Raw genomic sequence first — 16138 nt, 5'->3', positions numbered from 1 at the left:
TTATGTACCTCCGCATACCTCCGCATAGCATAATCAATACAGGTCAAAGAGTCACCAACATACGAATATGAATTCAGGCCTTTGGGATCCACACCTAGAAAACACAGACAGCCAGATCCGTTCCCAAGTATTCTTGCGTATTAAAGACACATTAAAGGCTCGCGTTCGGCGTCGTACGCGCCAGTCAGTGCGCAGAAGAAGGCCGCTGGACGGAGATGTATGTATGCATGTTTAATCACGTGTGATTCGAAACCCGGGCTGGTGCTGTCTCACTTGAAACACCGTGTGCTGGTTGCCGCAACTCAAAAGGGAGGGCGATTTTAGCGCTACTAAAAGGACAGAAAAGGATAAGCAACATGATCGAGGGGGCTGCAACAATTCACGGTGGGGCTTTTTAAATTTAGAGTGGGGAGGCGAGAAGTTGGGAGGGGCACGACAAAGGTGTATACAATGATGCATGACACATCTCTCATAATAAGATTACCCAGGGTAAAACAAATCTCTCTCTCTTTGTGTGGTGTGTGTGTGCGCGCGCGCGCGCTGCACTGTACCCCTAAATTTCAAAGGTTGCGAAATCACCGTCCCCCGCCAATATTCAGTAAGAAAGAGAAGACCTTAGAAACATTATAGCAACTTGATGCAGAAGGCTATATTTTGTTCCCAAAGCATGGAATGATACTAGAATGAGGGGTCATGCGATGAAGCTAAATGTGGGGAGATTCGGGACAGAGAAAAGGAAGTGTTTCTTTTTGCAGCCCATAACTATTTTGTGGAATTCGCCACCAGGAGATTGGAAGGGGGCACTAAATCAAGTGCTTTAAAATGAAATCAAACAATTCCAAGGAGGACTGGGCTACCTTGAGGCTTTTTTCTACAATCAAGCGGTATATAAATTTAATGAAATACTGTAAATTAAATTATAGGCGGGATCTGCAGGGGGGCCAGAGGCAGCCCCAGCTCCTGAACATCAGCTGCTGGGAATACGGGCCCCGGAGTCCTCTTTCTCTCATATCCTGCTTGCTGTGGGCTCACTGGCCGCAGGATGCTGAGCTAGGTAGCTCCGCTGGATGGCTTAAGTTCTTGGGACAGCAGCGCCCCTCACTTGCCCCTTTCCAGGTAGTACCCTTTGTTTGGGATGCCTCCCCACTAAACGGAACTGTTTTGGAAGCGCTAAATAAAGCTGTTGTAAAGCAACAGCATTTTCAGCAGAAGCAGTGGGGGGGGGGGTTTAAGTCGTCCCACACCATCGCCCCCGCCCCCAGCCCCGCGTTTTCCAAGATGCCAATCTCCTTGAAAACTAAAGGAATGAAATTGACTGAGCCTCCATCTTCACAGAGTCAATGGGATCATTAGTCAGTTTCCTAAGAAGTCAGTTTCTCTCTCCGCCCCTCCCACTCGCGCCTCCCCGCGTTTCCAACAACAATGCAGGAGCCGGAGCCGGTGGAAAAGAGCCTTAATTATAGGTAATATCTGGAGCATTTATCTTCAGACATTGGAGGGGGGGGCGGGAAAGAAAAGGAATGGAAAACACCACAGCCTTCTAGGGATGGGAGCTCCTGCTTTACAAGCGCTTCTGTCTCTGCACGCGGCTTCAAAGCCCGGCTTTCCCTCTATTCCTCCCCGCCCCGCCCCCCGCGCCTTTCCTCTTTTGCTTCCCTTGGTTCTTGTTATGTCTATACAGTTCTAAGTTTCGAGCTGTCAGCATCTGGGCAGCGGGGAGGGAAACCGGGCCCAGCCCAGCAGGTGGGGACCGTGCCAAGGATCGCTGTGCTGCGCGCGCTGCCTTCTCAAGGCGGCGTGACGTTGCTTTTGAGGAAGACCAGGGTCCTCCCCCGTCTCCTGCTTCTGATCTAGGAAATATTAAAGGCAGAGAGTGATGTGTGTTGAAGTAAGCTCCCGAACCCTGGCTTGTTGCCTTTCTCTCTCTGTGTGTGTGTTTACACGATTGCAGCAGAGGGGGAACCCGATTTTCAGTTCTTTGTCAATCCAAGCCATTCATCTCTCTCTCTCTCTCTCTGTATATAAATGTTTTCAGTAAGGGTGGTGGGAAAATCCCGGGCGCAGGTTTGAACTCCAACCTTTAAATGACAACTTGGAGGTTAAGAGCAGGAGCCTAATCATGGTGCATCCGAAATAAATCCCAATGAGTGCTGTCTAGGAAGGATTGGAACCTCACCTGAAAAATACACTGCATTTTTTGTAAACATTTGTGTGGTGGGCATTTTTGACTTATGGGAAGAAACAGACCCGTGGCTGGCAAGTGCCTAGAATCATAGAGTTGGAAGAGACCACAAGGGCCATCGAGTCCAACCCCCTGCCAAGCAGAAAACACCATCAGAGCACTCATGACATATGGTTGTCAAGCCTCTGCTTAAAGACCTCCAAAGAAGAAGACTCCACCACACTCCTTGGCAGCAAATTCCGCTGTCGAACAGCTCTTACTGTCAGGAAGTTCTTCCTAATGTTTAGGTGGAATCTTCTTTCTTGTAGTTTGGATCCATTGCTCCGTGTCCGCTTCTCTGGAGCAGAAGAAAACAACCTTTCTCCCTCCTCTATGTGACATCCTTTTATATATTTGAACATGGCTATCATATCACCCCTTAACCTCCTCTTCTCCAGGCTAAACATGCCCAGCTCCCTTAGCCGTTCCTCAAAAGGCATCGTTTCCAGGCCTTTGACCATTTTGGTTGCCCTCCTCTGGACACGTTCCAGTTTGTCAGTGTCCTTCTTGAACCGTGGTGCCCAGAACTGGACACAGTACTCCAGGTGAGGTCTGACCAGAGCAGAATACAGTGGCACTATTACTTCCCTTGATCTAGATGCTATACTCCTATTGATGCAGCCCAGAATTGCATTGGCTTTTTTAGCTGCCGCGTGACACTGTTGGCTCATGTCAAGTTTGTGGTCAACCAAGACTCCTAGATCCTTTTCACATGTACAGTGGTGCCTCGCAAGATGAAATTAATTCGTTCCGCGAGTTTTGTCGTCTTGCGATTTTTTTCGTCTTGCGAAGCACGGTGTCGGGAAAGTTTTGGAAAAGCTTCAAAAATCACCAGTCTTTAAAAACCTCAAAAAAGGCTACCACACCGCGTTCTATGAGTTGCTCCTCGAAGTCAAGTCGCAACTGTATTAACGGTGTTAAGAAAAAGGAAACAAACTTGCAAGACGTTTCCGTCTTGCGAAGCAAGCCCATAGGGAAAATCGTCTTGCGAAGCAGCTCAAAAAACAAAAAACCCTTTCGTCTAGCGAGTTTTTTGTCTTGCGAGGCATTCGTTTTGCAAGGTACCACTGTACTGCTCTCAAGCCAGGTGTCACCCATCTTGTATTTGTGCCTCTCATTTTTTTTGCCCAAGTGCAATACTTTACATTTCTCCCTGTTAAAATTCATCTTGTTTGTTTTGGCCCAGTTCTCTAATCTGTCAAGGTCGTTTTGAAGTGTGATCCTGTCGTCTGGGGTGTTAGCCACCTCTCCCAGTTTGGTGTCATCTGCAAATTTGATCAGGATGCCCTTGAGTCCATCATCCAAGTCGTTGATAAAGATGTTGAATAAGACCGGGCCCAAGACAGAACCCTGTGGCACCCCACTAGTCACTCTTCTCCAGGATGAAGAGGAACCATTGATGAGCACCCTTTGGGTTCGGTCAGTCAGCCAGTTACAAATCCACTGAGTGGTAGCATAGTCAAGACCGCATTTTACCAGCTTCTTTACAAGAATATCATGGGGCACCTTGTCAAATGCCTCGCTGAAATCAAGGTAGGCTACATCCACTGCGTTCCCTTCATCTACCAGGCTTGTAATTCTGTCAAAAAACGAGATCAGGTTAGTCTGACATGACTTATTTTTCAGAAATCCATGCTGACTATTGGTGATCACAGCATTCCTTTCTAGGTGCTCACAGACTGTTTGCTTAATGATCTGCTCCAGAATCTTCCCTGGTATTGATGTCAGACCGACTGGGCGGTAATTATTTGGGTCCTCTCTTTTCCCCTTTTTGAAAATAGGGACAACATTTGCCCTCCTCCAGTCTGCCGGGACTTCGCCTGTTCTCCAGGAATTCTCAAAGATGACTGCCAGTGGTTCTGAGATCACATCTGCCAGTTCTTTTAATACTCTTGGATGCAGTTCATCTGGCCCTGGAGACTTGAATACATCTAAACTAGCCAAGTATTCTTGTACTATCTCCTTAGTTATTCTGGGCTGTGTTTCCTTTGCTGAATCATTTGCTCCAAATTCTTCAGGTCGGGCATTGTTTTCTTTATCGGAGAAGACTGAGGCAAAGAAGGCATTGAGGAGTTCAGCCCTTTCTGTGTCCCCTGTTTGCATTTCACCATCTTCTCCTCTGAGTGACCCCACTGTTTCTTTGTTCTTCCTTTTGCTACGAACATACCCATAAAAGCCTTTTTTGTTGCTTTTAACCTCTCTAGCAAGCCTGAGTTCATTCTGTGCTTTAGCTTTTCTGACTTTGTGTCTACACGTGCTGGCTATTTGTTTGAATTCCTCTTTGGTGGTTTTCCCCCTTTTCCATTTTTTGTACACATCCTTTTTTAATCTTAACTCAGTTAAAAGTTCTTTAGATAGCCACCCTGGCTTCTTTAGGCACCTTCCATGTTTCTGTCTCATTGGTATTGCCTGAAGTTGTGCTTTTACTATCTCCCTCTTAACAAACTCCCAGCCATCATGAACTCCCTTTCCTTTTAGTATTACTGTCCATGGGATCTCACCCAGCACTTCCCTAAGTTTTATGAAGTCGGCTTTCTTAAAGTCAAGAAATTGAGTCCTAGTATGCTTGGCTGCTCCTTTCTGCTGTATAGTAAACTTCAGAAGAGCATGATCACTCGCGCCTAATGATCCTTCCACTTCTACCCCACTAACCAGGTCATCAACATTGGTTAGGACCAGATCTAAAATGGCTGTTCCTCTTGTTGCTCCTCCCACTTTCTGGACAATGAAGTTGTCTGCAAGGCCAGTGAGGAATCTGTTTGACCTTATGCTCTTGGCTGAATTTGACATCCAACAAATATCTGGGTAATTGAAGTCCCCCATTACTACTATCTCCCTTCCTTTTGCATGCTTGGCCATCTGTTCCAGGAAGGCATCATCTATGTCCTCCGTTTGGCTTGGGGATCTATAGTAAACTCTCACAATGAGGTCACTGTTATTCTTCTCTCCCTTAATTTTGACCCAAATGCTCTCACTTTGGCTTTGAGGTTCTAAATCTTGGATCTCTTCACAGGTATACACATCCCTGACATATAACGCCACTCCTCCTCCTAAGTTTTGTTTTATTTGGTATTGATCATATATAGATGGGCGGGATGGTAAATAATAATAATAATAATAGTAATAATAATAGTAATAATAATAATAATAATAATAATAATATACTGTCCCGCCCATTATTATATTATATTATATTATATTATATTATATTATATTAATTTCTACTTTCCTTCCGGTCTCACACCCAGTATGTTTACGCTTTGGGTGGACATTATTATATTATACTGCATAGGGTTGCTTTATCAGTCTTATGTATGTCTTATGCCGAAATGATTACTGGAAAGTTGTCTTTCGCTTTTTGGTTATGTACTGTTGGAAATGGATGTGATCATTCAACAAAAGTTCGAAGGGGGAATATTCTGTTCTGCTCACATTGTATTCTTCACAGCTAAGTTGTCAGGACCAGCTAACCATGTCCTTCTTCTTTCCTTCGCTCCTGCTATGGGTCAGGGATGGTGTTGGGCAACAACTCCCAGCCAGCATAGGCAATAGCCAGGGATGTTGAGAGTTGCTGTAGAAAAGGTATGGAGGGCACTACGTTGCCTACCGCTGCTTTGTGCATTCGACGCGCATCTGCTCATTGGCTTGTTCGTGACGAAAGTCGCAGAGGATGCAGTCCCAGACCGAGAGGGGCTTCTGAAGGACAGGAAGGACGTGTGAACCGAAACACCTTGAAGGGCAGCCCCTCCTGCGCTCCCTCCCTTGGCGGCGCCCCTCCGGTAAAACAAGGCGGCCAACCTGGGGTGCTTTCATTTGCCTCTGTCTCCTCTGACAACAACAATCTAGATTCCCGTTCGTGGCTGTCAACGGGCAACAATATTGGTTACATACTCGTTATGGAATTAGAGCCATCCCTCCACCTCAATGCAAATTGTCTCCGAACAAGGATTTTCTTTCTTTACAATTGCATGCAATTGTATACAATTGGGAGATCTGTTTCCATGGCGGGGGGGGGGGGCGCGAAGACTCTTCTATAGCGAGGATCGCACTGCCTTGTCTACTTGAACTCAGAGGGTTTTCCATTTCTGTTGAAGATGGGGGCTGCAAAAGTCGCCCACCACCGCAAAAGCTTCTGGGCTGCGCAGGAAAACGCTGGGCGGATCCTGGCACTTGTCAGCAAAGATTTAAACGGACGCGCCGATCTGCGACGCGTTGCTTGTTGGAAATCAGGAGGAATCCTCTGAGGGACGCTGGATCTAGTGCCCCCCGCCCCCTCGCACCCCCCAAGACATTGAAGAATTTGGGCGGCTTCCGTTTGCACCTGAATTTGAAAGGAATTCCCACCAAATAAGCTTCTGAGTAAACATGTAGGTGTCAGAAGTTGGTCCAGAAATTGCCCCTCATCCATCTCAATTATGTTTCAGTCTCTGTTATATAAAGCAAAAAGTGGGGCTTTCAGAGTGATCATTCCTGGTGTTCCCCAGCGAGGCAGCTTGGTGGCTGCTCGCTTTTGTAAGCCTTTGTGATTATTAATGTTCTTATTATGCGTTCGAGATCTTGGGTGTAAAAGAAAGCTAAAGGGTTCACATTACTGCTGTAGTAATGTATGTCATTATTGTTAGAGGCATCTTATGATTATCCTGATGGAAGAGATGTGAGCGCAGCCCAAAGCGTGTTTCTCCTGGAGGAATGGCTGGCTTGCAGGCACCGTGCAGTTGCCGGCTTGCACTAGCCAGCGCCACCGAACAAGACGATGACTCTCAGCAAAAAATGCTACCACCTGGTCTCAGAACAGTGGGAACAAAGCTTTCAGGTGACACAAAGCTCTTCCTCAGAGCCAAAACAAAAAGGAAAAAGCAGCACATACACGCAGCCTGCGGCTAAGGCGGATCCATTTCAAGCCTAATTTGGGAGTGGGGGCCCGGAGGAGATGAAAGAGAACTTCGCCGTTCCGGCAAGCGATGGCAAGGGGCAGTTTCCTCCTTTGGGTCTCTCCACCAATTGACTTCGTTTCGCCCCTAGAACGCTACTTTTTGTACCACGAAGATTGGTTTTGGAAAAAACGCCTCCTCCTTTTCTTCCACATTAGTGACACACCGAAAATTCTCTCTCGCTCCCCTTCACTCGACGCAATCGAGTTTTTATGAAAGCAATTGTTGCACCTGCTGTGACATAAGCTAGAATGCGCTGGTTTCTACGAACGAAGGTTGGGGGAATCAACGAACGACGTAATCGTTTTATTTACAAAAACAGTGACTGAACCGAGCAGGGTTAGAGAGTCCGTCTGCCAGTGGCCTCTTTTTTCAAAACGCGTTTTAAACTTTTAGAGACTTTCTCGATATTCCCGTTCCTTCCCGGCTCACCAAGAGTCCTACGAACCCCCGTTGGCATCCTCCTCGCTTCGTTTTCTTTAAAGCGCCAAGTCAATTGCGGGAGGGGGAAGGCAGGTAAAACGTGCAAGCGCCTCAGCCCCCACCTTTTCTGCGTTCTATTCATTTCCCTTCCAGCTCGCTATACCGCATTTTTGGAGCTTATATCATTAGACACATCCTACTATTAAAATAAGTGCTCCACAAATCCCTGCCCGTTGTAAACAGAAGTATGAAGTCCATTAAGAAATAAGGGCTAAACGCCAATGAACACAAGATCATCGACTTCTTCTTTTTGATAAAGAGAGTATTTTAATTATTTTTATTGCGCGAACCTTTAGTGTGTTATAGTTCTATTCATAAGGTTTGAAATGCCCGCACTCGGGTACTAAATATACCTGTGTCCCAAACCTGGGGGACACCGCTTCAGTACTCCGGCTGCTACTCTCCATTCGTTTACTCTAGAGTAACCCCTTTGATTTTTTTCACTCCACTCTTGCGGAGCTTGTCCTGGATCCTAATCCCGCAGTTTAGGAAGAAACTGATCATTTCCAAGGACTTTATTATCAAAGCTCCATATTAAGCGTTCGCAGTGCAGACGGACCTTCTGGTGGTTGTGGATCCGATTCCTAGAGAAATGTGCCTCCGGGCGGCTTCTGCCTTAGGACTCTAAATACAAGAATCAGATCTAGTCCCCAGTCTAAATCAAAGCATCGCTTCTTCGCAGTTTTACTTAACGTTCGCACAATTAATTTTGTTTTGGGAAGGAGATTTCCCAGCTGAAGTCATTGCCATTTCAGGCGAGCTTCCTGGTCGGAGGGGGGTGGCTTGCCTCAGTTTACCCATCGCTGGCCATGGACTTTTTTCTCTCTGAACCCATTTCTCCTCTCCCAAACGCGTCTGGCATCCTGAGTCCGCGCTCTCCAGTTTCCTCGTAGGGCTTGAACCTTTCTGAACCAAGCGGGAGCTCTTGGCTAAGGAAGAGACGCTGTCAGGGTAGGGGGTGCCGGGACGAAATGGCCTTGAAGTTGAATTCCGGTTTTAGGCAGGGCTCAGATTATTGGGAGGGGGAGACGAGGGACCGCTTAATGAAAACCACAAGCTCCAAGCCCGGCTTAGCGCTGAGAGCCCCCGAGCCCCCCTCCCACAGTGGTAACAGTATCGTGATCCCCGGTAGCCTCCTAACTAACAGGAACTCACGTCCAAAACGAAGGAGGCTGGCTCACGCTCCCCAGCCAGCTCCCCAATTCGACCAGTGGTCTGAGGCTTTCGTCACTTGGTTCACAAACAGTTGTACAGTGCTGTATAGCCTACTTTGAACTTCCGAAGATTCGTCCTGGGCGCCAGCTGGGCGCTGTAGTATCGGCTGCACGCCCCTTTTTCGAGGGATTCCTTCGTTTTTAGGGCTTAATCGAGACCAAGGATTTTCCTTCCATTGCAAGTGTTAACTTACCATATAGCAAAGACAGGAAGCTTGTTTTTTAACGTGGTCAATTGCTACTTTATTGGTCATAGCGTACTTTACTAAAACTGTCATGGGAATAGAGGGAGCTTTTCTGAGTCAGACCATTGCCTCATCTAGGTTCGCAGTGTCGACACTGGCTGGTAGCGGCTCTTCAGGGTTGTAGACAGACAGAGGACATTTCCAGACCTAGCTGGAGACACCTGGGATCTTCTGCGGGCAAAGCAGATGATCTGCTACTGAGCCCAGGAGTGTCAGAGTTGGCCCCAGGCTCTTGCTTTTCATAACTTTTAGTTGACACCCCTACCCCCATATAATATATATCCAACAACGAATGGCAAAATTGAATACCCCTAATAAGAGGGTTTCTAGAAAGAGGATGGCGCAAGAAGACACAATATTTGTTGCCCTTAACGTGAAGGCTCTCCCCACTCCTCTCCAGGCTCAACAAATTTACTGGGAAATGGATTTCAGTGAACTTGCTTCCAAGTATCTATGTTTAGGGTCCTAGATTTCATAGCCTTCAAGGAAAAGTTTACTCTGCTTATTGGCTAATGGTCGTTCGCGCGTTTGAATCCCGCTGAGTCCAAGGTGGCTTAGTCTCTGTTTCTTAGAAGAGGTCCTAGAAATTAGGAGGCGAATTGTTTTCATTGAGTCTTGAGCCCCTTTCAAAGGCAACCAAAGTTAAGAAGGCGGAAGAAAGTCAAGGCCGTGGACTTTCTCACTGGGACAGCGCTGCAACCCTATCATAGCTGTCAACGTTTCCCTTTTTTAAAGGGAAATTCCCTTATTCCTCGCAAGAAAAGGGAAAAGTTGACAGCTATGAACCCTATGCATTTAGGTAGCATTTAGAGAAGTAAACACACACCCAGAAAGGAAACCCGTGGCAGATTTGTGGCATAACCTCTACTGCTGTAAGAGACCTGTTCTAGGGAATGTGTGTCTGGGAGTAAAACTTGGAGTTGGAGTTGGAAAGAGCATTTAGTCCATCCTAGTTCCGGGTGCAGGAAACCCGCTACTCTAGCATCCCGGATAAGTGACCACCCAGCTTCAGCTTCAAAATATTCGAGGAAGTATCCACGACTGAGAGACTTGTACGGTCAGAGCGGGGGTGCATTCGAGCCCCAGCTCCTTTTGCGCGCGTGCAAAAACTTTTACACTTATTCGGACGCAATAACATGTTCAGCCTTAGGGTTGATTTACGTGTGTGTGTGTGTGTGTGTGTGTGTGTGTGTGTCCCATTTACAGTCAATCTGTAGCACAATCTGTGCCATCCCATTAGTGGCAACTTGTTCCCCATGGGCGGACTGATGGGACTCGTTGACGGGAAAGGCAGGCTGCCATACCTGAGCGCCTCTGGCTGCCCCGCCTGCTCGATCTGCAACCACATCAACCAGTTCGACCGAGCTGCATGGGTTCTGAGATTGCGGGACGGAGGATGGAGTAATAGGAATATTAATAATAGTAATAAGGAAAGCTCACGGGGTGAGATTGCTCCCGCCTACTTTGGCTGCAGGTGGGTGAGAGGTACAGGAAACACACCATTAAGCAAATACTCGGACTTAAAGCTGCTTCACGTTGTTTGTGTGCAGGTTTGTTATACCCTGTGGCTAAAAGTCACCATCCAATTCTTAGAAACTGACAAGCGACAAACTGGCGTTTTGGGCTCCACGAAATGTAGCAGGTTGAACGAGTGGACTTTAGCCAAGCCTACCGGGCTTGTAGAAACAGTCAAGTGCCCTTGGTTGCAAAACAAGAAAAACAAAAATGCAATATATTGTCAAATTTATAAAACCGTATTCAGCTCTCTGCAGTTTCGCTAACAGTAGACCTTTGGGTAATCTTATTAAAAAGCCCTTTCGCTTCTGCCTCAACGTGCGATTCTGGTCGCATTCCCTGGAAGCAGAGCTACGCGTTTGTTTCTGATAGGACTCCAGCGACCTAAAGGGCTGTATGCCAGGCAGAAAACCATCAGGCGCAGACTTTCTGCTTGGATCCAGCTAGTTTCCCCACAGCCAGATCTTCCCAGGGAAAACCAAAGCTTGAACGCAGCGATAGGCCCAAAGACCCAGCTGTCGCTTCCCAGGAGCTGGCATCCGAGGACACGCTGCCTCTGAACTTGGCAAGAGGGAGAATCCGAGCAAAGACTCCGCTTGGAAGGAAGGACGCCGATGCTCACTAAGGCAGTTTCACCCACCCGGAATCTCTAGCCGTGGTGGATCCCCGCTTATTTCCGTTTAGTCAATGCAAACTTGGCCTTGTGACCTCTGGAAACCGCCGAGCTCCCAAATTCTTCCATTCAATTCAGGAAGTGAGGCGCCCTGTGGATTAGGATCGCGTTGCCCCTCACAAGTTAATTGTTATTGGCTTCCTGCGCGGAGCTTGAATCCCTAGACGGCGCTCTCCTCGACGGGTGGCTGTTTCTGTGGTGTTGGGATTTTATAATAAATTGCTTTCACGGACTATCACGCATTCTTAAACCTTCACGAAAGGAGATCTTGCGCCAAAAGCCAGTTGATTCCCCATACGGCTGCCACCTTTTACGCGCTTACAAGGAAGTGAAGTAGCAATTCTACAGCCCGCTTCTGCGGGAAGAAAACCGGCTGAACTCGAGTATAGGCAAGTCTGAGTGGGCCAGTGAAGGTTGGCATGGTGGTTGGCTGGAGCTCCCTGAGTACCCAGACTGATGTAGTGCAAGCCTCTAGATGTCTACTCAAAGTAAGTCTCACTGAGTTCAATGGGACGCCCCCCCCCATTTGTATATAAGTTTGCAGCCTTCAATTAATGAACTCTGGGAGTTAGAAGCCCTTCCCGGATTTTGAAATAAAATTAATAAATATGACCAGGTGGATTGGGGAGGGGTAGCTATATGTTTGGGAAGAGGATGCCTTGTCTTCGGAACTGCAAGTCAAGGAAAGAGGAATCCTTTTCAAAAAGAGCACTGACATTTCCTGGTCTGATGCCCAGAGCTGTCAATCTGCCATCTGACAAGCCTAGGCATAGTTGGGAGTCCTTTGCATGCTTGCTCATAAGTATGTCCCAGAGTGTTCAATGGAGCTTTTCCCCAAATACTTGCAGCACAGCAGCACAATCCTATATACATCCACCCAGAAGTCCCATTGAGCTCAATGGGATTTATTCATAGGATTGCAGTGAAAGTATCACTGAATGCTGTGGGACACAAGTTCAAGAAGGAATTTCTATTGTTGGCTCAGATCAAACATCCATCTAGACCAGCATACTTTCAGCAGTAGCTAGCCCAAGTTCACACAAATGGGATGACCTTGCCTGTTGTTGGGCACAGCATCTGATAGTCAGAGGTACTACACTGCTTCTGGAATTGGAGGTTTGGCTTGATTAACATGACAAATACCAGATGAAAGACTTTCCTCCATAAATTTATCTAACCAAGGTGTGCTTCTGCTGGAACTCAAAAGCAGTTTATAATGAATGTGAATATGATCAGGCTAAGCTTTTGCTGCAATTAAATCCAGGGTGGAGACACCTTAGGTGCCTGCCTGTGCTACCAAAAATAGTTTGAACTATTTGTCCACCCATGAGCTTGGGTGCCAAGCCAGCTCTCAAGTTTAGATGGGTACCATACCCCCTTCTCCCTTTGTATGCCTCTGCAACAAGGATATGACTCCACTCTGCTTTATCAGCAAGGATGTTTTTGCCTTGTAGAATGAGTTCCAGTGCCATTTGTGCAATCAAATCAAGAGAGATGGCATGACCTATATGGAAGTTCCATCAATATGAATGGAAATGACACAAGAGCACTCTGATGCATGGGAGAACTTCCATATAAGTAAGGCCCATCTGCTTATCTCTATCTGTCTATCTATCTATGCTTCTTTGAGGGACCTTTAACTCATCCTTCAGATACAGAAGAAGACAACCCGGCCACCAACATGAGGACATGAGTAATCTAATAATTAAGAAGATTGGGAAGGAACTCTGGAGGCAGTTTCCAACTGAACAGTAAAAGTCATTATTAAAGAATAATTTTAAAAGGAGTCATTATGTTCAATGAATACAAGAGCAGTGTGATTTCTTTTGGGACATGCCAATAACATTTCACTTTGAAACAATTTTCTGTCTAAATAATTTGGGACATTCAATCTTTTTACCATGGTTACTTGGGAAATAGAAAAGAAAACAGTTGTGTATCTGTAAACTGAACAGTTAATTTGTTCTGGGCAAGACCACTTAACATCAGAATTCTAGAACGGATTACATTCTGGACATCTGCCTAAATTGCAAAGGCTTGTCTCAAACATACTCACAGGAAATAATGGGCAACACACATGATCCAGCCTAATCTTAGAAATATTCTGTTCCACTGATTTTATTTAAGTGGGTAAGTAAAACAAGAAGAAAACCATAGTATAAAATCTAGTTTGTGTGTGTGTGTATATATAAATATAATATAAATATATATAATCACATTCAAGCTACATATTTTATTGCAGGACTGCAAAGTACTTATAAGCTTGCATTCAAGTCACTTTTACTCAGAGTAGACCCATTCAAATTAATAGGCCAAAGTTAGTTCTGGACTCCTTTCTGCCCCAGCTTCATCCTGCTCACTAAACCCTGTTGCCTTTTCAATTTCCAATTCTGCCTCCTCCCAGTATTCTCCCTCTGACTACTCACCATCCCACCACTAGTCCCCTGTGGTGGTGGGGTGGTCCCCTGGCTCTGAGCTTTCTTCTCCTGCAGGTTCCCTTGGGGGTTCCCCAGCTGGTGCCTCCTACCACTCCTCTGCATCTGGATAGTCCGTGACAACAAAGACCCAACAATAATCCAGAACTCTTCAGTGCCTAACAGGCAACGTTTGGGACTGCCTCATTTCATATAAAACCCATGGAACTAGAGAGTTGTAGATAAACATACAGCTACACAGAAAGGTACAGAAACAACAGGATAACCATTGGCTTTGAACAGCCCAGTTCTGACTCAGCAGGATTTATTCATATCACACTTTGACTTGAAGGGGGGGGGCATAAGAACCTATGAAGGACCTCATTGGGTCAGCCCAAAGGACCATCTAGTTCATCATCTTGTTCTCACACTGGCCAATCAGATGCCTGGAGGCCCTCAAAAGCAGAGCCTGATTGCAACAACACTCAGACTCCCAAATCACCCTTATTCAGTCATCACACAGAACTGATGCACACCCATACTAAAAGCTGGTGCATGCCATCTTACAAATAAAATCAACAGCAATATATACTAGTCTAACATAGCCGCCCAGAGTGGCTGGGGGGACCCAGTCAGATGGGCAGGGTATAAATAATAAATTATTATTATTATTAATACATGTATCAGCATATCAGCTATTAAATACAGAGAACATTTAGTGAATATTCAATATCAGACCTCACAGACCACTCTTGTGAGCAAATTTATTTTAGCTAAAAGTCAACGTGCTAGTCTTTTCTTTCATCAAACAGTGATCTCTTTCTTTTAACATTTGAGAGAATGTGTGTTTGGTAGTTTATCACAACCTCCCCCTGCCAAAAAAACACACAAAACCCCCCTAGTAACTCCCCAAAGTGCAGCCTGATGCCTTGCTGAACACACTTTAAACCACAAAGTAAACTTGTTGTTCCAAGAAGCAATTAGGCACATACCCTTCAACATAACTTTAAAATAAACAGCATAAGCACATTTGAAAACACCATCCGTTGGGTGTTGCAGTGTGTGGGTTCCAAGAGTGACAGATTGTTTGTAATTATGGGTACTTACATACAAAGAGAGAGTTGGGAGTATTGATCAAAACATGTAGAGTCAAAGGAATAGTTCCATAATTAAAGATGAAAGACATTTGTTTTCTATCCTAAGCTAATTTTAAGCAACAATCCTATTGCAACATTTGCTGGAGGAAAAGTAAATCACACCAGTCTCCTCTTTGAGGCATCAAGAAGGATTTCAAAGCATGCTGAGAATAGAGGCTGGCTGTGATTCTGAACTAATTATTGCTTTGGAAGTTCCCCACTCTGTTAGGATTAAGCTAATTTAGGCTACAATCCTTAACCCCATTTGCCTGAGATTAGCCTTGCTGAACTCAGTGGGATTTACTTCTGAATAAGATTGTGCTATTACATTATCCAGTGTAAATTTCCTGCTTAACTCAAGCTCATATTCATACCCTCACCAGCTCCCTAATATTGCAGACCACTGATAGCTAGGGGCAACATTTCAGATTTTTTGAGGGGTGGGGTGGGGAAGGAAGGGCAAAGATTCATAGTCAAGCTTTTTGATATGTTCAATGCTAAGTGGAAAAGGCAAGAGTGCTCTTTTTGAAATAGCACTTCATGTTTTTGCTTCTTATACAATATAATAAGGACCGCAATATTATTAACATGGGTTAACCTTTTTTAAAAACAAAGCAAAGCAAAGGGTTTTGTGCCTCTGGCAAGCTTGCTACCACACAGACCCATTCTTCATTGTTTATAAGTTATAAACAACATTTGGATAACTAATATGCCCAAACCCTTGAAATGCAAGAATCACAGCTAAAGAATCCGTGGCAGATGGCCATGCAATCTCTGGTTTAAAATTTCAATGAGAGTCCACCGCCTTCCAAGGTAGCCCATTTCACTGTCGGACAGCTCTCATCACCAGAAAGCTCTTCCTAATGTTTAGTCAAAATCTTCTTTATCGTAAATTGAACCCGCTGCTTTGAATCCTACCCTCTAGAGTGCTTCAGATAAACAATAGTAATATCTTGCAGTTATGTTTTCAGAGCTAAAGGGGGACTAATAGGAGAGAAGCACAGAAAATTCTGATATGGCTCTTGAAAATAAATTATTCCCTGATTCTGTGGGATTTTTCAGTTGCGGTACCATCACTTTGGAACTTCCAGCCAAGCTTGGCCCTTTGCCCCAATGCCTGTAATCTGTAATTATTGGACTTCTTAATATTTATATTTGAAAGCATCCACAGTACATTGCTGAGTTGTCAGCCATTTTGCCTCATTTAGCTGACAAATGGCTCCTCACTTTCCTGGTTTTATTTCACCAGGTTTTTTCCGTCACAATTGAGTTGTATTGTTTTCATATGACTTCATCTTTGCACATT

The sequence above is a fragment of the Podarcis pityusensis genome (assembly GCF_964106645.2).
Source record: "Podarcis pityusensis genome assembly, chromosome: 2".
Lineage (NCBI taxonomy): Eukaryota > Metazoa > Chordata > Lepidosauria > Squamata > Lacertidae > Podarcis > Podarcis pityusensis.
The sequence above is the reverse complement of the archived record's forward strand: the minus strand, read 5'-3'. Positions refer to the sequence as shown.